General features: G+C 44.2%; 1 protein-coding gene across 3 annotated transcripts in view; it reads left to right on the forward strand.

Moving 5' to 3' along the window:
- The first annotated feature begins 608 nt into the window (after positions 1–608).
- The window catches only part of Elmo1 (engulfment and cell motility 1), a 557,509-nt gene continuing 535,455 nt past the window's right edge, over positions 609–22,662 (forward strand). Inside the window, exon 1 of one of the 3 annotated variants that reach the window (XM_021722279.3) lies at positions 609–1,124. The gene's annotated coding sequence lies outside the window, so the exon portion shown is untranslated. The remainder of the gene's footprint in view (positions 1,125–22,662) is intronic. The other 2 variants (XM_078039850.1, XM_005319199.5) reach the window with 2 other exon arrangements.

Genomic DNA, 22,662 nt, shown 5'->3' on the forward strand with positions numbered 1-22,662 from the left:
TTAGATACTGATGCCTCTCAGCTCCCCAGATTCTCTCCTTTTCCAGTTAGAAGGGAAAGCAGAGCAACTGTCTGCCTTTTCCAGTGAAGCTATAGCAGAGATTTCTGAATTTGGAGAGGACAGGTGTTTCTCTTGCAATCTCCTGCCAGCAAAGCTGAGATTTAACATGTTTGATTTCTGCTTTGAAAATGAAGTAGTTTGCATGACTTAAATAATTTCTCCTAAATACCAAATTGTGGGTAGGACGTCTTGCTTTCTGCGAAGTTATTTAAAATTAGGGAATCCCTGACTTCATTGAAAGAAACCTTGTCGTTTAAAATTATAGGGGAGGTAAATACATCGGTTATTTTTCCACACTGCCCAAGAACAAGGCACAAAGGCAAATGTGGCTAGCCTTTTAAAGTAGCCTCAAAAGAGCCCACCGAAGTTTCCCCCCTTAAAATCCCAAACTACTTGCCAAAAAGGAAAGCATATAAAAAGATGCCACGCGCTTTTGGCCTCCCGGAGGTGGCGCTACGAGGGTGACGGAGTTAATTAGTGCCTGCAAAACGCCGTGTGTGAGCTCATCGGAGAAGTCATGTTCTGCACACACATTATTTATAGCAGATATGAGGCATGCATGGTGTTTGACATTTCCCTCTTGAAGTAGGGGGACTTCATAAAGTCGTGGGCAACCCCTCCTAAACAAAGTGCGGTGGGCAGGCAGCAGGGCGCGGGCGGGAGGAGAACGCGCCAACCACTCTAGTCCCGGCGCAGGTGCCGGGGGCGGCGGCGGCGGCGGCTGCAACTCCGCAGCGTCCGTTCGGGAGGAGAGTTCGCGGCTGCTCTCGGGATGCCTTGCAGATGCAAAATGTGTCTCTGGCCAGCAGGAGGAAGGAAGAGGAAGTGAGAGCAGCGGCAGCCGGCAGCGCAGCAGCCGGCCGACCCAGAGTGTAAGTGCGTGTGTTTGGGCGAGCGGGAGCGGGCGAGGATGGGCACGGGATAGAGGCAGAGCCACCCACACCGCCGCAGCCCGGAGCTGGGCAACAGAGCCTCGGATTTTCCCTTCAATGGTCGCGGGTCGTCAGAGCTCCAATAGCCAGGAGCTCCCGTCGCTGCCGCCGCTGTCCTGCGACCCCGGGCAGGTTCGTAAAGTTTCCTGGGCTGGCTCAGCGCCCCGACTCGCTGACCTCAGCGCGGCCCTGGAGGGGGTTGGGACTGGGGCGGGGAGGAGGCGTCCTGCTCCGAGGACTCCGGGCGCCGCGGAGACACTTTTGTTTCCTCCCTGGGGGCGCCACGGCTCGGGCGGGGGTGGCCACCGCGCTAGGCTGGGTGAGGGCTGCCGGCGCGTCGGGGCGCTCTGCAGTTGGGGAAGTCTGGGCAGAGAGGGTGGTCCGAATGGCGGTGGGAACAGAGGGACCGGGCTCTGGGGGTGCGGCGCGGGAGGATGGAGCGCAGGGCCCGGGCCCCGAGAAGAGCGGAGACGTTTGGATTGGGGTCGGCTGGAGGAGGGAGCAGGAAGGCTTGGCGGTTGGCGCGTTGGGATGTTGGGGACGGAAGAGTGTGGGGTTGGGAGCCTGGAGTCTAGATTCCTGGGGCCGGAGACCGGAGAGTCTGCGCCCGAGACGGCGGCTGGCTGCTCGGACTCTGGGGTGTTCTCCGGCCATCGCAGATGGGAGGGAATCCTCTGGCCAGCGCGTTCCTGGGAGCTAGCAGTGATGGGCTAGATGGATGGGGGGCTCACAGGGTGGCGAGAGGAGGTGATTCAGGTAGCTGGGATTCTTGGGGGGTGTTTTTTAGTAAATACCCGCCTTCTGGGGACACACTGAGGACCCGGAAAGGCGGCAAGGGGTTTCGATAGAGATCTTGGTATGGGAGAGGGGACGCACCCGGAGCGTCCACAGAGAAGCGGGCCACCAGAGCACGGGACCCCTGGAATCAGAGCGGAGAAGGGCAGCCTCGACCTCCCAGAGTAGCTTTGAGGAAGAGGAAGTACAGAACTCAGTCGTCCCGGGGGTGCGCGTTGTGTGTTTGGGGCTGGGAAGTCCGTGCTATACCGCTGGCGCGCGCGAGGCGGCGTGTGTGTGTGTGTGTGTGTGTGTGTGTGTGTGTGTGTGTGTCCTCGACTGCGAGATCTGGGCAGTAGGGACTCCAGCTCCTCTGGCTCTTTCCCATCTGGGGGCCATTTGAAGTTGGCAGCTGGGGAGGAGTTGTTGGCGGCTGGACCTGCTTTGATGAAAAGCTACAGGGTTTAGTCCGCCCCGCCCCCTCTGTCTCCCCCAGTAGGGTAGCTCCAAGGGCCTCTGGACAGCTCCCGAGGCTTGCTCAACACAGTTTGTGATGCATCCTGGGCCTCCCACTACTGGCCAGGGCTTATGTGGACCTAACTGATCACAGTTAAGATTTTGGAGAACCTAAGATGAATTTTGTGTTCCTAGAACCAAAGGCCCCCAGTCTGGAGCTGCCAGTGACTTGGGGGTATGGTAGGAGGGACTATGGGAGAATACTTTTTTTTTAAACTTATATAAAATAAAATTAAATAATAACTTGTATTTAAATTCCAAATATTTGAGAGCATCTTGGGTACTAGAGAGACTTGTCCAGTCACAGTTTTAGATTACAAAGACTGTCAACATAATAGATGAAGGTCTCCTCTGGTTATGGTTTTTCATGTGGTTTCACCTCCATACCTGTTTCCAAGGTTGTTTCAAGGATTATAGTTCCCTGGTTTATAGAACTTGGATCCTAGTAAATCAGGAGGTCTGTGCCCCTGCAGGCCTATCACCAGACTTAATTGTTCTTCCCCCTACTCTCTCTCTCTCACTCTCTTTCTCTCTTTTATAGCTACCATTTGATCCTTGCTCTTTCCTGTGGTACATTTCCTATCAATTGAAAGCTGTGGTTAAGTGTGCATGTGACCTTCTTTTCTACCACATTTATTACTCAGGTTTTTGTTTGTTGGTTTGTTTTCGTTCAATTAAATGACCTGGTAAATTGTGAGGGAATAACTCAAAGTGTTGGAACTGGAGTGGGAGAGGTGTCAGGAGGGAAGGGAACTGGGGAACAGGAAGCTTGGTATGTGTCAGGAAGGGGGCAGGCTGGGAGGTAGGCCCAGACATGACTGAGGAAACTCAGGACTTGAAGCAGTCATTGAGTCATTGGTCCTTCTGATGGGGGATGGTCATGTCCCCCAGAACACACACAATGTCCTTGTTGACTGCAGCCATTCTGAGGACCTTACAGCCTTCTTTTTCAGAGTTCTGTCCCCAGGGCCTTTGCACACACTGTTTCTTTTGCACAGGATTTCTCCTGCAGGTCCAGATGACTCACTCTCTTGCTTCCTTCAGGTCTCTGCCCACTTGTGTCAGCTTACCCGGATTTCCCTGACTACTCCATATAAAATAACAGCCAAGCCTTCCTTGGTCCTTTTATGTTTCTAACTTATTTCTCTTTGCATTTTTCTACCCAGTAGATGATGTTTTCATCTGTTTATTTGATTATGGTTTTTCTCTTGTTGGCAACTTCAATATTTCGATTGATTCCTAGCACATAGTAGGTGCTCAGTAAACGTTTGCTGACTGAATGAGAAATACCCATATTGGGTGAGGGCCTGCCAAGGAAATATACAAAGAAAATGTTTCTGCATCCGTGGCAAGTGCAAAGCCCAGGGTTTCGCGTTTCTTCAGCATCTTCTCCTCCATGTTTAGCCACTCTTTCTTTCAGACTGCTTTCTGCCTTGGGTATCCTCCTCCCTTAGAATTTCAGACTGAAGAAGGGAAGCAGAGGGGTGATTTCCTTGGAAAAAGTAGAAAACCAGCGCACTTTATTAAAAACGCATCCCCACTCCTGAGCTGGTATTTTATCCCTCTCCTTGGGGGAAAAATCTTTTCAAAGTCTGTGTTGCTTTAGCCCAAGAAAACTCCCCTTGGAGGAGCTTTGTCAATGGTGTGAAGTCAGAGACGTAAACTGGGTCCCAGCGCACTCTCCCAGAAAATGCAAGTGAAGGCAGAGGAGAGGGGGCTGTGAGGGAGGCCGAAGACGCTGGGGTGGCACATGCAGAGGAGAAGAGAAAAAACGTGCCTAGGAGAAGAAAAACGGAAGAGAGAAAGCCGACGGGGGCTTCTCGGGGTGCTGCTACATCATAGACATTTATGAAATTACAGTAGTGAAGAAAAGCCAGGGCTTAAGTGTTTTCATGTAATTGACCTCCTTTGGGTGTTTGGTGTGAATGGGTGGGGAGAGGTGAAGGAAGAGAGGGCTTTGAAGCCCTTGCCTAGAGGATGTGGCTGGGGGTGTGACAAGGAGCTGCACTGAGCACACACTTTGCTTACTCCCATCTTTGCCTAAGGCTGGAGATGATCATTCCTATGGAGGTAACATTTCCTGTCCAGATCTCACACAGTGGGTACCATTATGGTTTGTAAGTGAAGCCTGCAACCACTCTTTAATGCCTACAGCCATCCAAGTAGATAGAGTTCGTTTATAAGACATCCTATTGAATTTGAAAAAGGTAGGGGAAATACTAAACCCTCTCGGTATCACAAAGCCTGAAGTGTTTGCTGCTAATTTTGCAATTACTGTTCTGCTTCCTTCTAGTCAAGGAGACCTGTGCTTTTTAAGATTAAGGTTATAACCCAGGAGGAGGCCATGATGCCAATTTAGTAGCTCTAAGACCAGCAGTGTAAAGCATGAAATAGAAGAGAGCAGAAGGGAAAAGGGTGTTTCACAAAACAGGTGTTGAATATTAATGTCTATTGTATGGCTCAATATGAATGGTGCTTTTTTTTTTTGATAATTCTGGAGGTTCTTGGAGTCTATGTAAACACTTAATCAAGGATTTTGATGAAAATGGTTCAGAGGGCCATACCTCAAGAAGTACTGAACTGTCCCCTTTTACAAAATGATGTTGGCTTAATTCCCTGAGAAAGATGCTGTTTACAAATGTTGAGCCAGATGCAATAAAAGAGTCAGTCGTTGACTTAACTTTAAAAAATGCTCCTGTTAATAGGATTTGACGGTGTGCTAGGCCCAGATGCTGTCATCTTAGAGGGCCTGGAAACCCAAGTGTCATGTTTTCACTGTAGTGATAGGGAGAGGCACGCCATCCATCTCAATAGCTCTTTCACTGTACTTAGGAAATGGACCACACATGTGCTTTTTTCCCCGAGTTTTATTTTAGAGGTTTTTGAGGTCTTTGGAAATATGAAATTTATTCTTCTTGACCTTCCTTTTAATTTTGATGCCTACCATTCTCCATATGTGTGATTTTTAATTATTTTCAGAGGCTTGCAAAGACAATGGTAATCTCTCCTGGTGGCAGCCACACGGCTGTGATGCATGATTATTAGCTCAAGCATTTCAGCGGGCCTAGGCTTGAGACTGACTATCCAAAGATAGTGGCTGAGAGTTTCAGCACTGTTTGCCATCCGTACAGGGGATGGCCCCTGTGACATCTGCCTAGCCTCCTCAAATGCTTTCCAGTATGCCAGCACAGCACTTTTAGGTTCAGTAAAGCCAGACTGCGTGTGCCATACACACACTGGTTGCTATGCTCAATTCCCTGGATAATTTCAGTTGACTGAGTGTTAACAATTGCAACTTATCTATAATAGCTGAAATTCAAGCCTGCAAAGCCAGATCATGACCTGGGATTCAATTAACTACTTGTGCCATAGTATTCTGTTTTCTAACCTCTTACAAAATAAGTGCCGGTACCAATTGAGCAGAATTTTGCCGCCGGCCTAAAGTGAGGTGAACAGTTAAGTATCAGATAGGAATAGTGTGGGTGAAGGAGTGCTAGCTCATCAAAAGGAATTAACCACGGCAACAACCTGGCAGAGTGCTGAGTAGAGAAATTAGTCACATGTATAAATAGCAGGAGATGCTTCTTAGTATTCTGGGCCCCCACAAACACTGGTTTCCAGAATCTGAGTGAGATTATTATTGGAACCTCAGTTTTAGAAATTGAGGGTGCAGTTTGGGCTATTTTAGCTCTGGCAGTTAATGTAGGGAACAAAAACTTCCCTCAGTACAAAAAGGGACTTCTTGCTGCTCTCTGGGGCTGCTATGTGTTGGGCAGATTGTATTTCTGGATATGGAGCAGTGGTTTGAGAGAATGATGATCAGGTAAGCCCACTTACTAAGCATTGCCTCAGTGGGGTTGGGGTCATAGCATCAATGTGACTCTTCCTCCATGGGCTGACAGCATTCCTCCCGGGATTCTGTTTTGGAAATGATGGAAAATAATCAGCATAATATTGTTACCCTGTTTTATAGATGTGACTTGGAGGAATGAAATGTCATAGGTATTTGGAGGGTGAATCTGAACCTTAAATTCAACTTTTCCAACTCTTTTTCTGTTGCTGTTTCCCCTGAATCATGCTGCTGATACTGGTTAATTCCTTGAATCATTGATTCTCCTGGACTTGCCAGCCTCTAAAGCCAGGACTTGCCTGTCAAGCTATGCTGCAGTGGCATCCAGAAAGGTTTTTCAATCCTATATGTTGTTAGAAATGTCCCATAGTGTTTGGCAGGGCACAGTGGAGGGCATACCTGCAATCCTGGCCACTTGGGATGCTGATGCAGGAAGATTGTTAGTTCCAGGCCAGTCTGGGCAACATAGATGCTATAAAACAAACAAACAAACAAACAAACAAACAAATAAAAATGGCCTTAGTTCCACCAGGGCTGTAGCTCAATGGTAAAGCATGTGTTTAGCATACTCTAGGGCTTGGGATCAATCCCCAGCACCACTGGGGGAAGAAAAAAAAAAGAAAAGAAAAGAAATGCCTTTGGTTCAGATGGAGGTTCCCTGGGTGTCATGGCATCTAGAGATATATCTCTACTACCATGGAACCTGAGTTTTTTCAGAGTCGAATCCCTCTGTGAATATCTCATTCTCAACTTGAACTTAGCCTTGAGTCAGTGGATTCTTCTCTTGGGGACATTATGTCCATCACCCAAGCTCATGATATTGAACCATGTGAGCCCAGAGTGCAATTTATTAATCAAAAAGGAGAACACTATTTGCTAAGGAGAACAGACACATACTCTCTAGCCAACACTTTTTTTTTCCTGTGGGGATGAGTCATGGTGAAGGCAAAAGTCTGGAACCAGTTGGGAGGGAACCAGCTGGAAGGGAACGTACTTCACAGTGTTCTCCAACTTGTCATGACTTTGCTACTTCTCCTGCTCCTAGATTAACATGACTAAGGGAATCGGAGGCTGGAGTCTGTGATCCAGGATGGTTTCTCCCTTGGGCGATGATGAGTTTACCGGTGTTCTTTCTCGCAGAATGTGGCCCATTATTGGCCATTTATTTCAGGCAGTTTCTGCCTCAGTACTGTTGGCACTTCAGGAGGGATAATTCTTCCTTGTGAGGCTGTCCTGGGCACTGTAGGATGTTTACAAGCTTCCCTGGTCTCTCTGTTCACTAGGTGCCATAGCACCACTCAGTTATGACCATCAAAAATACTCTTTGCAGATTGTCCTCTCAGGGGCCATTGAAAACCTCATGTCTTTGTTTTCTTGAAGAAGTTGAACCAGTTGTGTTATTAAGTCATCTAGACTTTCAACAGCCGTTATAAGTGTCCCCGTTTTCTTTGGAACCTAGATGTATTCAAAGATGGGGGTTACCCTTTTTGTTCATTTATTTTCTTTCCAAGTTCTCTAGCTTCATTCACTCCTGCATTGCAGTTGTCTTCCTACCCCAGATGGTTTGCAAGTCTCATGTTTATGTTTCTTCTTGGTCCCCTATGGCAGAAGAAAACTTAACTAGTGAGTTTATGTCTCTGTTTTCTGAAAGCAGTTTGAATTCTAACTACTGATTATTGCATTGATTTCAACCTTTACGTAATGAGAATAAGATAAATGAATGGAGGAAGGTGGGTAACAAACTCAGCTTGACTCATTCACGTGGCTTGTGTTGCATGCAAGGAAGTATCCCCTTGGGAGTGAGTTAACTGAGTGAAGGGCCTCCTGCTTTGCTTGTCTAGTTGGACAAAGATACTGCTGGAGAGTGACCAGGGCCTTGTAGCAAACAAACCTTTATTGCAAAGTCCTTTTCTATTGCAAAGTCCTTTTCCACTTTGCTCATCACATTTCTTTCCCAATCTTACCACATGTATTTTCTTAGGTCATTATATGTCAATCTTTTATTTACCTTCTTGGTTTCACTGCTGTAGTGGTCCAGAGCAGCATCTAGTGGCTTAAATAATTTAGAACCATTGCTAAGTTGTGTATTGGTCATGCCTTCCCCAGGCAGCAGCCCTGTCAAAAGTCACAGCTCTGTAGCAACCCCCCACCCCTTGTCCCGCCCTTCCTTCCGCCCTTTGTACCTTTTTATTTTCGGTTTGAAATTGCATTTAGAGCGCTAGTGTTTTGTGCTCTGGGCTCAGTGGCTGAGTCGTACTGGATGAGCTAAATTTTCCAGGCTGCTACACACAATTACCCTTAATTTTGAAGTGTAATGCATTTCAAAATAATTTTTTTTTCTTTCTGTTTTTGGGCTCTTTAACCCAAATGCATAACCACAGCTGGCTTTGCCCTTGGCCTTCAGAAGGTATGTGGCTTGGGAGGAAGGGCCAATGGAAGGGTTTTGGTCAGATTGCACATTTTTGTCGGAATTAAAAGTGAATTCCAATAACACTCAGTAAGGCTGGTTTTTACTTGACTCCTGCCCCACCATGCCCTAGATTTTTAATAGTGGACTGGTGCCCTAATTATTTCAACTATGGGCCACTCTGTGGAAGTTACAACTACTTAAAAGTTTTGGTTGGGGAAATGGGATTTATTCTTTTTTTTTTAGAGAGAGAATTTTTTAATATTTATTTTCTAGTTTTCGGTGAACACAACATCTTTGTATGTGGTGCTAGGGATCGAACCCGGGCCGCACGCATGCCAGACGAGCGCACTACCGCTTGAGCCACATCCCCAGCCCGGGATTCATTCTTTTGTATACTAAAAAAATATGTGTGCTGTGTTTTAAGTGTGTGAAACACACACACACACACACACACACACACACACACACAGAGACACAACTGTCCTAATCATGACAGGGTTTAGAAGCAAACAAACAATTCCATCAGCTGCTAAATCATGTTTTCTCCAGTGCTTGTAACTTTCAGAGTAAGTCAGCGCAAATCACATTAAATCAAAACTTTTTATCAAGGAGTGAATATGTTTCCATCATTTCTAGGCCCAGTCCCCTGCCAGCAAGTGACTTTGACTCATTAGAACTATTTCCTTAATCATATCTGTTTTCCAGTTGAAGGTTTTCAAGTAACATTTGCCTGGATTGTGAGAGGAACAAAATAAAGCATCATTTATCTATTATTTGTAATATATATTGAAAAGAAATGTCAAGGAACTAGGGATGTAGCTCAGTGGTAGAGTGCATGTTTAGCCTGCGCAAAGCCTTGGTTCCATCCCGAGCACCAAAAATAAAGGAATGAATAAACAAATAAATAAGGAAAAAAGAAGTGGGGGCTTACACTTAACCATAAATATTTATAAATATTTTCAAGTTGAACTATTGCTGGGCTTACAGCACTCATCACAGTACTTCATTCGTCCATTCATTCATTGGTTCATTCATCCTGTCAATCATGCAGTGTAGTCAGGCCCTCCATGTTTGGGGGCTGAATCAGAGAACACCTGTCAAGACATAGTTATTAATAAGTAAGTCTACTAAAAGTATATTTAAAGTGCTTGCAGATCACAGAGGATGGAGTTCATGATCGATCTTTTGAGAAAGATCTAGAAAGCTGAGTATTTTTTAAAAAGCACGTGATATGCTCAGGGAATGCAGCAGTCAGCATGGCGGAAGAAAGTCTGGAAGAGGCCTCATGTCAGTTCTGCTGGGACCTGTGTATTTAGATTAAAGAGGCAAAGAAAAGATGCCATCAGATTTCAGGCAGAAACTCCTAAGTCCCAAGGCAACATGGAGGACAGATTAGATAGTACAGCAGGAGGGAGGAACGAAGGAATGCTGGGAGCTATAAACTCCTGCCTTCAAGGCGTAACCAAATAAACACAAGATCTTGGTCAGATGAATAAATAAATAAAACAGGGCTCTCCCTATGTAAATGCAACTTGAAAACAGGTTGCCCCACCTCCACTTTCCTGTTGGAGACCCCACAGCTGGATGCCAGCCAGAGCCTGAGCTGAAGGGACAGTGGGGGGCCTGCATTGCTTTCCTGCACTGCATTCCTGAATTGCCCAAAGTCATTGATGAGGCAAAGGAATCACCTGATGACCGATTGGGAAAAAGAGGAAAAGAAGGAGTCTTAGAAGTTTAAAACTAAGTAAATACATACTTGTTGAAGTCTATTTTTGAGTATACCATTTGGGTGACTTGCGTTAAGTTAATTATCTTTCTCAGCCTCAGTTTTTGCATCTTTCAAATGAAGATAATTCTAAGTCCCTAGCTCTTGGAGTTGCTGAGATGATTACATGTAATAATGATTGTAATGGTGCCCCCAAAGCATTGGATTTGCCATTCCTATTGATGTTATTATTACTAATTCAATAGTTTCTATTCGGGTTTTTCATTGGAGTGTTTTGCTAAAATCATTTGAAGGCACGCATTTATTGTTTCATTTCCTCTAAGTGGGCCTAGGCCGTTCCTCCTGAAATCTCAACTAGACTGTTAGTTTGCTTTATACATCTTCTCTTCAAGAATATAGAAGTAAACTGCTAAAATACAGGTCAGGATAAATGGCAATCAATTGTGAATGAAAAGAACTGACGTAATGCATCATGTTGGCAATTTGGGGCCCTCAAATAATAGCCCTTGTAAATATCCGCAGTTCAATTCAAACTAACCTGGGGTTCACTCTTTTCTTCTATTATTATTTTACTCTAAGGAGACAGAATGGAGGATGCTGAGTAGGGCTCTTCCCCTTTATTTGATTTTGGCTGTCTGGGGCTGTTTGCATTTATCCAAGTGTAGTCAGGAGCCCTGTAAGAAACCTGGGCAGTGGAACAGAAGTGGAGGAGCACTTGGCAGAATTTCATTCAGTTGAACTGGGTTTCCTAGGGTTAGGTAGGGTGAAAAGGAAGCTCAATGTAAACATCCCTTCTGAATCATTTGGAACCTTCCAGTAAGTAGAAGACTATTCAAATGTTCATTGGCACAGGGGCGGTTGTAAAGTGTTAATCTTTCTTCTTTAATCTGAGCCGGTTTGTCAGACTGTCAGCCATGATAGAAATTATTCTGAGGACAAAAATAGAAAAATAAAAGGAGGATGAGGAGGGTCCTAAGAGTACCTATCCAGGATAGCTCTGTTGTCCCAGTGTAATTAATTGCACCAAATTTCTCTCTCAAGAGTGTCCTGTGGGGTGGCGGGGGGTGGGGGGGTGGGGGGCGGGGGAAGAATGTCCTATGATGGGCCATTGCTTTATGGTCACTTAAGTAGAAGCCTCCAGTTTTCATTTCTGTTCATTATTTCTGGCAAGTGGCAGTTGGTGTTGGGTGCCTCTTGGACTTCATGCTGCTCCAGGAAAGCAGAAAGGAGCTCTCAGGCTCAGCAGCTCCGTAAGCCGTTGCTCATGTATCCATTAACGACTCCCTTAGTAATGGCTTTTATGGAGTGGGCTGAGGAAAGATAAACCTCAATCTAGACACTGAAACGCTGGGGATTGAAGTATGGGTATGAGACAGCGGTGCACCAAATGGAAACTACTTCTCCAAGCTCCTGCTCTCAGAGTAGTGCTATTTGGTTTCCACTCCCCACTCCCATAACTAGAGTCATGAAAAGTCACTTATCTAAGCACGGTATGCAAATATTGATTGGAACAAATTGCACACTGTCTTCCGTTTGTAAAATTTCTGGTCCCTTTCTTTTCTTTTACCAACTAGGGTGTTAAATAGAGTTTTTTTTTTTTTCAGCTGCTGGAGGGTCAGTTGTTTGACAATGCCTCTTTTCAGTGTATCAGGGATGGTATGTAGCTTTAAATAGGGTCCAATGTTAAATATGTTTAAAGACCCACGAAAAAGATTGGAGTGTTGAAATATAGATTTTTGGTCAATCACTGGAGAACTGTATTCACACCAAAATAACAAAAGCAGCTTAAAAGACTTCAAGTATATGAACTCACCTTGTACCCATTGTACAGATGGGGACTTTTAGGTGTCAGAGAGGCTTGCTGCCCAGCATTGCATACATTCAAAACTGGATCCGCATTTATGTAGCAAAATTTATGGTTTATTCTCTAACTACCAATGTCCCATCACTTTGTGAAATTCATTTTTGCCTCAGTTAAACCTGTTGCACTGAAACATTGCATTGAGAGAGTCATAATACTTGTTGAAGGATGGGAACAATTTGTGTAAAGACCTTTACCACCTCAGGAACATGTAAAAGACTGTAGTCAAGGCAGCAAACCCTTACCCCAGCTGTGACCAACTGCCTGCAAGATGAAAGATGATGTATTAATGATTTAATGGTATATTTCTTTATGCAACCAGTGAGACATTATTCCACTAATTGTTGAAGACTTGCATGGGGACATTTTGAATCTTTTTATGTGTGCTGCTAGGATATGCAGTTATAGTATTGCATTTCCCCCCTTCTTTTGAAATCCAGATATTATATTAGGAAGATTGGATCAACCATTTGAAAAATGCAAAACTGGATGGTTAGGACCATATGTGAGGGAAAGGAAGCCAATACAGTATGTTAGCCCTTGGCTATTTGAGAAATATTGTAACCTTTGACTTTCAAGAGAAGGACCAGGGTATACTTTAAATTCTTCATTGCTGCCCTGGATCTGAATTTGCCCCAAGTGTTTGATCTGGAAATCTGTTTTTGATTCATTTTCTCATTTCACAAATATTTATTGATCACCTGCTATGTACCATACAGTATGATAGGTTATATGTACACATCGAGAGCTTCATTCCTAGGGAAAAATCTAAACATGTTGCTATTTCTTGGGCTGCTTTATACACTTGTGAAGGAAATACACATTAATCAAATTGAAGATGTCACAATCACACAATTGAAGATGTCATTTCAAATTGACTAAGGCCCGTGGAGGCAGAATGAATGTGCAGTGGCAGAATTAATGTAGTAGGGATATCTGGGAAGAAGGCAAAAAGTGTTGTACTAGGGACAGAGGGGTGGCCATGCAGAGGAATGGCAGGTGAAGGCCAGGGGAAGGGTGGACCTTGGCTTTTTCAGGAAGAGAAGACCAGAGTGTCAGGGGCAAGTAGTATTCCATCTCTGCCTGAGATGGGGGAGGTAAATACGGATTGTTCCACTGCTGGAGGGTCAGTTTTGATGGGTACCACAGGTTTAGGTCTTTATCAAAATGGAAATGGGATCTAGTATGGTAGCCCATGCCTATAATTTCAGTGTCTCAGGAGGCTGAGGCAGGAGGATTGTGAGTTCAAAGCCAGCCTCAGCAATTTACTGAGGCCCTAAGCAACTCGGCAAGTCCCTATCTCTCAGTAAAATATAGAAAATGGCTGAGGATGTGGCTCAGTTTTAAAGTGCCCCTGGGTTTTATATACCCCGTATACCCCCTCAAAAATAAACAAACAACAACAACAACAACAACAAAAAAAAACAGGAAATGGGAAGACATTGATGTGTTTTACTCAAGGGAGTGACATGGTCACATCTGTGCTTCAAAAAATTTCTTCCTGGATTCCTTGTGTAGATTTTTACATCATTTGAAACTGGTCACAATGTGACTCCACTACCACTACGTTTAGAATCTAACAATTTCTAAAAGAATCAATTTAGCCACTTATGTCTCCTTCAGAGTTGAAGCAGCCATTTAAATGAGTGATTTAGCTTAGATACTGCACCCACTTAGGAATGATAAAGGATCTACTTCTGTGCTTCTCAGATTCAGATTGCCTTAGAATGACTGGGAACCCAGGAAGCTCCATTTTTAACCAGTCTCTCAGGTGATTCTGATGCAGGTGGCCCCCGCCTCCTCTCTGACAAGCATCATCCTAGAAAGTAGTAGAGAGTGATAAGAGAATGAAAGACCTCAAGGCAAAAACCTCATCAGACATCAGAAGAGGATGGAGCCTCTTTAGCACCCAGGTTTGAACCTGGACCTGTTCTCCCAGGGCTGGAGGGATTTTCTTCCAGTGCACTTGAAATGACTTCTAAATCCCTTGAGTTCTTTCTAATGCATTTTTTAATCCTTTCATATGCTGCTCTTTTCCCAGCTCTGTGTCCCAATCTCTCGGTGTCTCTGATATTTTACTTTTCATTTTGTCCCTGTTTAAGGGGACTCTTGAGTTCCGGATGAGGTTGGGAGGTCGGGAGGTGATGGCTTCAGATGGTGGGGAAAGGAGCCGGCCCTCTGGGGATTTTGCCTATTTTGTTCTCTGGAGCAGGAGTCTGAGCTCAGCCTACAGGGGAGACTGGTCCATAACTGTTTTCCTGTTCCCTGGGCATATCTGCAGGTTCTGCTTGGAGGCTGTTGGTGAGGGAGAAGAAGGACTCAGGTTGTTCCCCAGGGAGTTAGTATCACAGCCCAGAATTCCTCCTCACGTGGGACTGAGTGTTCATCAATATTTAGGTCAAGTTCATGCAGAAAAGAAGCCACACAAAAGGCTTCAGGCAACATGGAGGGGTTGTCAGAGGGAGGGACCTGCTTCCTTTACACATGAAGGACCTGGAAAACAGTTTCTCCCGGTCCTTAAGAGGTACCTAGTGAGTGAGTGTGCAAAGATGCTCTGGACCCCATGCACGTGAGCTCTGCTTCTGAGAGCCTTCCAAATGGCCCTTCTATCCTGGAGTCAGGCCCTAGAGCATTCCATTCAGGGAGGCCTGGCATGTGACGCCCCTGTCCTCCATGGTGCTGAAGACCAGCCCTGCCGGAGGTCACTGTGCTTGAGGAGAGTCTGGATATTTCAGATGTGGGGAGACACATGGCATCATCCTTGAAAAGCCTCGGTTACCGCCTTAGTGTCATTCCACTGTGCCCCAGTCTACCCTAGATGTAAAGAATGTTCCAGAGGAGGAAACCACATTCTGTCATTGTAGAACTATACGCAGAGGCATTCTCCTGTCTGCTTATAATTATCTCCTGGTCACAAAGAACCTATGGAGCATAAACACGAGAAGACCATAAAACTCAGAGGAACGTAGAGAGTGTTTCTTAGGTTAAACCCTGAAACGTCTGTCCCTTTTGTCACTTATCCACCATGCAGCCAGTGTGGAATTTCTGGAGAATCTTTTTTCTTCCAATCTCCCCAGGTCCTGTGGGTCACCAGGCATTTGTGACACACACTGGGGGCTGGGATCTTGACCACACGTGCGGTTACCCACACTCCATCTATTACATTCTGAGAGTCCCGTGGCCTTGGTAATTTGTGTTTCTAGGCTATAATTGTGCACTGTTTTTCTAGCAGCTATCAGGGGTTTCAGTTAGCAATTGAAAGTTGATAGTGTCTTGGCTCTTCATGGCTGGAATGATTTATCCTGATGTTCAAGAGCTGAGCCGAGCCTATTTCTTTTAAGGCAAATAGCACACTCTCAGTAAACCCCAAACGTAAGTGTTCTGAGTTCACTCTGGAAGGAGAGAAGATTTGGGCCTTTGGAATCACATTCTCAGGCCTTCCACAATCCTGGTCTCCCTCAATAGAATAACCAAATAACCAAACAAGCCCCCGCTTCTTTAATGTGGGAATGCTGCCAGTTGCTGAGTATGTCGATTCTAATTATGCATTCTGGAGCTGGAGAAATAACCATAGGAAGGACACAGGAACCCACAAAACTCACTGAGGGATGGACCTGGCTAAAACTTCTTAGATCGCCTGACCCCCATAAGCCACTCCTCTGACTGGGGACACAGTAATGTTTTGGGTCTCCTAGAATTGGTGTCAGTTCAAAGCCATTGTCCACCAGTCCCCAAAAGTCCTGTTTAGCTCCGTTTCCCCAATACATATATTCCCTAATCAATAGGAAGAAGTTGTGCATCAGTCTTGGGGAGGGCTGAGAGAAAGATTGACTACATTTTTGGCAGTGTGCTAGGGTTCTTTGTCAAAGGAACCCAACTTCCCCTTCATTATGAGTCTATAAACTGGTTCAGGTCTGAAAATTGTTTGAGAGGCTGTGGCTCTCAGTTTTTATGATTCAGATTAGACTTTTGTTTACTTGAACTGGAACTTTTCTGCTTATACATACCAAGTGACAATTTTGGAGGTTTCTGTGATATTCTGATTTTTTTTTTTTTGTGTGACTGTAACAGTGTACCTGAAGTTAGATAAATTTATTTAAAAAAAAAGAAATTTACCTTGGCTCATAGTTCTGGAGTGCAAAGTTGAGGGCCTACATCTGGCAATGTCCTTCTTGCTGTATCCCAAGGTGGCTCATGAGATCACATGGCCAGAGACAGTGTGTGTACGTGTCTTCTGATCTCCTTCTCTTGTAAAGCCACTCATATTCAATCATAAGGGCTTCGCCTTGATGATCTTATCTAATCCTAATCACCTGGCAAAGGCTGCATCTCTAACTTTACACTAGGTAATGGGGATTAAGTTTCACCATATGAACCTTGGGGGACACTCCCAAGCCATACCCAAACCATAGCAGCTTCCCATCTATTTCACTTCTAGAAATATTTGAGAACTGTGCAAGTCAGACCATTCTCATTACTATCTTGACCGATGTCCACTGTGATAACTCTCCCCAGTAGGGAATATTTGCCTATTACAAGGCCTGACCCCACTTGCTCCCTCAAATACCTCCCTGTTCAGCCATCTGACACACTTGTTTGACTTTAACTTTGGATTTTTTTTAAAAAATGCCATTTTCATTTGAACAGGTTTTATCTGCAAAAATAATTCACCACATTTGCTATTCTTTGCATGATGACTTAAATTTCAAGGGCTGTTTTTCAGGACCAGTTTCCTGTGTCCTGTTCTTCTCTGCTTAGAGAAAATCAGGTCTGTCTGGAAGAGGTGACCCTTCCTCTCTCCCTCCTTCCCTACCCTGCCTTTTTAAAAAACTTCCCTGATGCTGTAAGCAGAGCTGTTTATGGGTCCCATTAATGGAGTTCATTCATTAACTCATTCTTCAAGCCTGCAAGGCCAGGGAAATGGTGATAGAGGAGGGATTTTGCCCTCTCCGGGGGCAGAGCGGCAGTTGGGAGCACAGCACAGCAGATGACAAGTAGCAGTGACTGCTACTCCCTGAGGCAGGACCCAGGGAAGGGAAGCAGAGGAGGCCTGTGTGCTGTTGACCAAAGATGTGCTCCATGAGAGATACTGTTCCAGGTGGAGCTCTGCAGGGTCTTGTGGTCCAGTCATGAATTTGGATCTTAGTCTCAGGGCTGCCAGTGACTGTCACCTGTGCTTCCTTAGCTGTAGATGTTGAGGGAGGGGACTAAGCATGGTCGATAGATCCCGAGTGGCAATCTGTAAATTGATCAGCTGCTTCACAATTATCTCAGCAACTTGGAACAATTAGAATCTGGGATCTTGGTGCCGAAAATCCTGATTCTGCGGTGGGTTCCTAGAATCCTCATCTATACAAAGACTACCCCGATATGACATGAAGCCTACTTTGGAAATTGCTGGATAACTTTTGGTCTCTCTTCTTCCCGAAGCTTTATTTCTCATCCATCACAACCTACAGCCATCTTAAATGTCTCCTTCAGAAAGCCTACTTGGCCTCTGAGCAGCCCTTCTTAGAGGACTAGTTCATGCCTCTGTGCAGAGAAGGAAAACAACCAGAGAAACCAAGACAACTCATCATTTTGTGCTTGTTTCATACTCCGTCTTCCCTGCTGACCCAGGAGCACATCAGCCTAATGGTGGTGAGTCATCTTGTCATCCGCTGGGCATGGCCCACTGCCTGGTACAGAGAATATGCCCATCAGGAGATTTTCAAAGATGGCTGGACGGGAGATGGGTGAAAATGAAGATCAGCCCTTCTCTCTGCTTCCTAATAGCTATGGAGGATGTTTTGTGTTGATGTCACCTGGTTTTCCTTATAAGGAAACAGGCTTATTTAACTGACATTTCTGGAAGTTTCAGAGCATGGTGCTGGTACGGGCTCAGCTCTGGTGAAGGCCTCATGGTAGATGGCATCACAAATGGCAGGAATATGTGGAGTGGGAGAGATTTTGTGATGAGACAGGAAGTCAGAGCACAATTGTGAGAACATAATCAATCCCTTCCATGTTCAATGACCCCAGTGAGCTAAAGATCTCTCACTAAGCTCCACCTCTTAAAGATCTCACCACCTCTTAGTATCACGATACCCAGGTCCAATCCTCCAACATACGAACTTCAGGGGAGCATATTTAAACCACACCCAGACCATAGTAGCCCCTCTAGGGAAGATTTAAGCAATGTTTCAGATGGGTGGGGGTGGGGGTGTAGCTCAGTGGTAGAGCACTAGCCTAGCATATGTGAGGTCCTGGGTTTAATCCCCAGCACTGCAAAATCATCATTGTCATCATCATCATCATCAAATAAAAAAAAAAAAGGGTTTGAACAAATTGTTCCATTGTATTTGGGATTGCCCATTGAGATGCTTCACCTGTGCCAACCTCTTTCTTTGCAATCTGTGACTCCATTTTATCCCTTGCCCTGGAGCCCTCCAGAGTGAAAGTGGAATCAATTGAAAAAAGTGAGTGGGGAGAGGAGAAGTTGAACACCTACAGTTTAAACCCAGGTGTTTTGAAAATCCTTCCAAAACATTATTTGGTATCCCTGTCTCTGTACCTCCTCCTCCCCCCATTGAAAAACCCACAATACCTGCACCCTAGTCCTGGGGACTGAATGGAGCCTCCTGAGCAGGAGTGCTGACTTCCGGGTTGTCCTCCCCCCACCCTGGAGTTCTGGGTGGTGACAGCCCACACTGTTTGCATCACGCAGCTCCACGCAGTGCTGAGGCTGCATCTTAAATTTAAACACATTTCTCCAAGAATAGAGAAAGCCTGGGGAAGAGAGGTAACACTTCCCAGCAAGTGGCACGTAAGCACTGTGCATCTTGTGTTTTACTTCTGCTTTTGGATTAGGGACAGAATGTTAATTAAAAGTGAAAGGCTCATGTTCTGAGCAGTGATTAATTTGTGTGTTGCTCTTCTTTCATCTGTTGAGTCTTTGAATTTTTGAAAACATAAAGGGTGGAAAATATTTCCTAGGGGGGTCTTTCCAATGTGCCTTTTCGTTTGATTGTTTTGATCTTTCCACTCTGTGTTGACTTGAAACAGAACCAGTGTTATGAAAAGAAATGTCATCCTGGGGTTCCCGTTCCTTATGATCACTAGGGTGATACAGAAGCCACCAGGCTCTGAGTGTACACATGCCTGTGAGCTGGCTCTGCCTAGTCCCTTTCTGGACTAGAATGTTCCTTTTAGTCAAGACGGCTAAACAGCACTATTACCCAATTCATTAACTTGAATGCTGAAAGTCCTCTAAGAGTTATTTTTGTATTCATATAATTTTAATATTTGGGGACAGGCTGCACTATTTTTTTTAGGTGCCAAAGTGATCACTCTATTTTTTTTTTGTCTTTTATTAGGTGCTATTTTAGCTTTAAAATATTTTATTTTTTATGGACTGCTTTGTGTCTTTGACCCAGTTTTCTTTTCCCTGGGATGTATGTCCTTGGAGGATGAGGTTTGTAATATTAATGATATCTGGAATATTAATGCAAATGAATCCACCATCCCTGTTCTCTTTCAACACACACATACATGAAAACACGCACCCTTCATGTTGATAAAAATACGTCTAGGGAAAGATGTATTGTTGCCTCTTTTGATCAGGAGAAGGAATCCCACTGACTTGGGGTCTCTAACAGTGCCCAGTGTCTCTACACTGACAGACCTGGGCATTCCTGTCTTTGTTGTTCCTTGTGGTAGCATTTCTGTGCTCATGGTGGACATGCCATAAATGTGTTTAGGTGGGAGGCAGGCCTTGTAGCAACGGGAGAGCATGCCATTCACAGAAGAAAAGAGCTGTCAGCTCCCTTCTCCTCTAACTATAATTTGCTGCAGGCTGGAAACAAGTAAGTGACAAATATTAAAAGGGCTTTTGAATAATTGCAGTTAAAAGCAAAGATAACTATATTATCACCTACCACTTATTTCTGTACATGAAAGAGTGAATGTTTGAGTCCATAAAATGTTTCCCAAATATCATCATGGGTCATCTTATTTTTGATTAGTTTAAAATATTTTTTATGGTTTTTACTTTTTTTCCATCTCATAGTAGCTTTGGTGTTGTGGGCATCTAAGAGAGGGCAACATTCTGTTGGAGTAAACTTGGACACATTTTCAGTGCTGGTTGCTGCACCCCCCCCCCCCCAGGATGAGGTAATCTAGAGTGACCAGTGCTCTACCACATGAACTTTTCCTAGAGGGGAAACAGAGACTCTCGTTCTTGGCCAGGTGCCATCATGCCTATAACATGCTTTCTGTGAATTGTAGAATTTATAAAAGTCTTAAGCCAAAATGTATCTTAAAAAATACCTCCTCACATTTCAGTTAATGTAGCACATCACAGAGATGTCATTTTAATCTGTCAATTAAACTGCAGAAAAGTTGTCCATTTGGGCAAAGCAGTTTGATCCAAATAAGTACATATATTAATTTGCCTGATAGAGAAAAGGGGCCAAAATATCTGAGCTTGAGGGAGAATTCTGTCTGCTGTAAGTCAACTCTGTGTCTGTGTTAGATTTCCATCACTATGACAAAATAAATGAGATAATCAATTTGTAAGGAGAAAAGGTTTATTTTGGATCACTGTTTCAAAAGTTTCAGTTCATGGTGACTGGACATTTTGCCTCATGGCCAGGAGTACATGGTGGAGCAAAGCTGTTTACCTCCTGGCAACCAGGAGGCAAAAAGATAAAAACATTAAGGGCCAGGATCCCAGTACTCCTTCAAGGTTATGTCTTTAATGATCTAACTTCCTTCTATTATGTCCTACATCCTATGATTGCATTATCCTAATAGTGCCGTAGACTGGTTGGGAGATATTCAAGGTCCAGCCTATTGCAATGGCTTTTGTCATCTCTGATGTTCAGATACTTCATGATTTGAATTTATTTCTAAAGAGGGCCCCTTGGTGGTCTGAACTGCCTTAGGGAGTTCAGGTGAGTAGTTTGCAAAGGTTAGTATGTGATTTTTCAGAAGAAAAGGCACAGACTCTTTTTAGTGATGGGATCTTGGATGGAGATTCCCAAGTTAATGTTTCCCAGAATGTGGAGAAAATGAGTAAGACATTAATGCTGGCTTTTAAGAAATATTTAAATTTTTTAAATTCATTTTAATGATCTTAATGTGTATTCAAGAAAATATCCCATGCACATCAGACCTATGATTTCACTGATTTTCTTGCTTTGGGTGAGACGAAGCTGCAATAATGAGAAATATTAAGCATTGTAAGGCTGGGGAATGGTCTTTGCAGAATTTGAGTTTGGAGAATACTGATGTAATCCAAAGCATGGATTTCGCCTGAGCTCATACTGAGGCTAGAAAGGGACTGACTTGCCAAAGCCTCTTAGTGTGAAGTTGAGACTGGAATCCAAACACAGTGTTGATACATTTGTGACTAGCAGCAAGGACACCTAACCTCTATAGTGTTTATTATGAAGGCTGCAAAATGATCTCATTTGGTTCTGACTACTATCCTTTGAATCAGCTATGATTAGTACTCCTGTTTTCTAGATAACAGACTCAAAGTTTAGAAAGGATGAGTAACTTGCTGAAGGTTATGAAGCCAGAGAGAGGCAGAACTGAGTGAGAAGTTGTACTGTGCATCTGGGGATCTTAACTCAGTGAGAATAGTTAACATCAAAGAAGACTTGAATGGTTCTGTCTGTGAAGACATTAAAATGACCTTAGGAACCAATATTTATTGAGAGCTTAACAAGTGGGCCGTAGGGACACAGGCACCAGGGATCCCAGCCTTGTTCTGGGGACTCTTGTGAGTGAAGGGTTTTGTTACCTTATAGGACATCTCCAGGGAAATTCTGTGTATATTAGTATGCTAAAGATTGGGAACCCTGCAGTCGGAAATCTGTTTCCTTCTGTAACATTGATGGTTTTCAAACTTGTTTAACCACCTATTCCCTTTTTTTCCAATAAAACCTATTACATTTTGCCGAATCAGTATTCTGTGGAATGTCCATTTGGGTCTGACCTAATTTTTAAAATTCCATTTACACATGGATAGTCTGAGGTCCATGAGAACTTGGCCAAAGTCAAAACCAGTTGTTGGCAGAGTTGTGTTTGTTCATTCATTCATTCAACAGACATACATCCAGTGCCTCTAGTGTGCTGGGCCTTCTAGGAATGGAGGGATTACAGTGAAAAAGTGGACAAGACAAAGACATAAGAGGACACATATATAATTTTAGAGAATAACTGCAAAGGACTGAATGTTTGTTATTCCCCTTTCCCCAAATTCATATGGTGAAATCCTAATCCTACCATGTGCTAATATTAGAAGTTGGAGCCTTTAAGAGGTCATTAGGCCATGAGGATAGAACCCTCATGAAGGGCATTAGGGTCATATAAAAGGGATGCTAGAGAGCCCTCTCACCCTCTTCCTGCCACATGGGCATATACAGTCATGATCTCAAATTTCCAGGCTCTAGAACTGAGAAAAATAAATTTCTGTTGTTTAAGCCACTCAGGCAATGGTACTTTGTTTGGGCAGCTTGAATTAACTAAAAAAAAAAAAATACATTT

This window comes from Ictidomys tridecemlineatus, chromosome 2 (genome assembly GCF_052094955.1).
Source record: "Ictidomys tridecemlineatus isolate mIctTri1 chromosome 2, mIctTri1.hap1, whole genome shotgun sequence".
NCBI lineage: Eukaryota > Metazoa > Chordata > Mammalia > Rodentia > Sciuridae > Ictidomys > Ictidomys tridecemlineatus.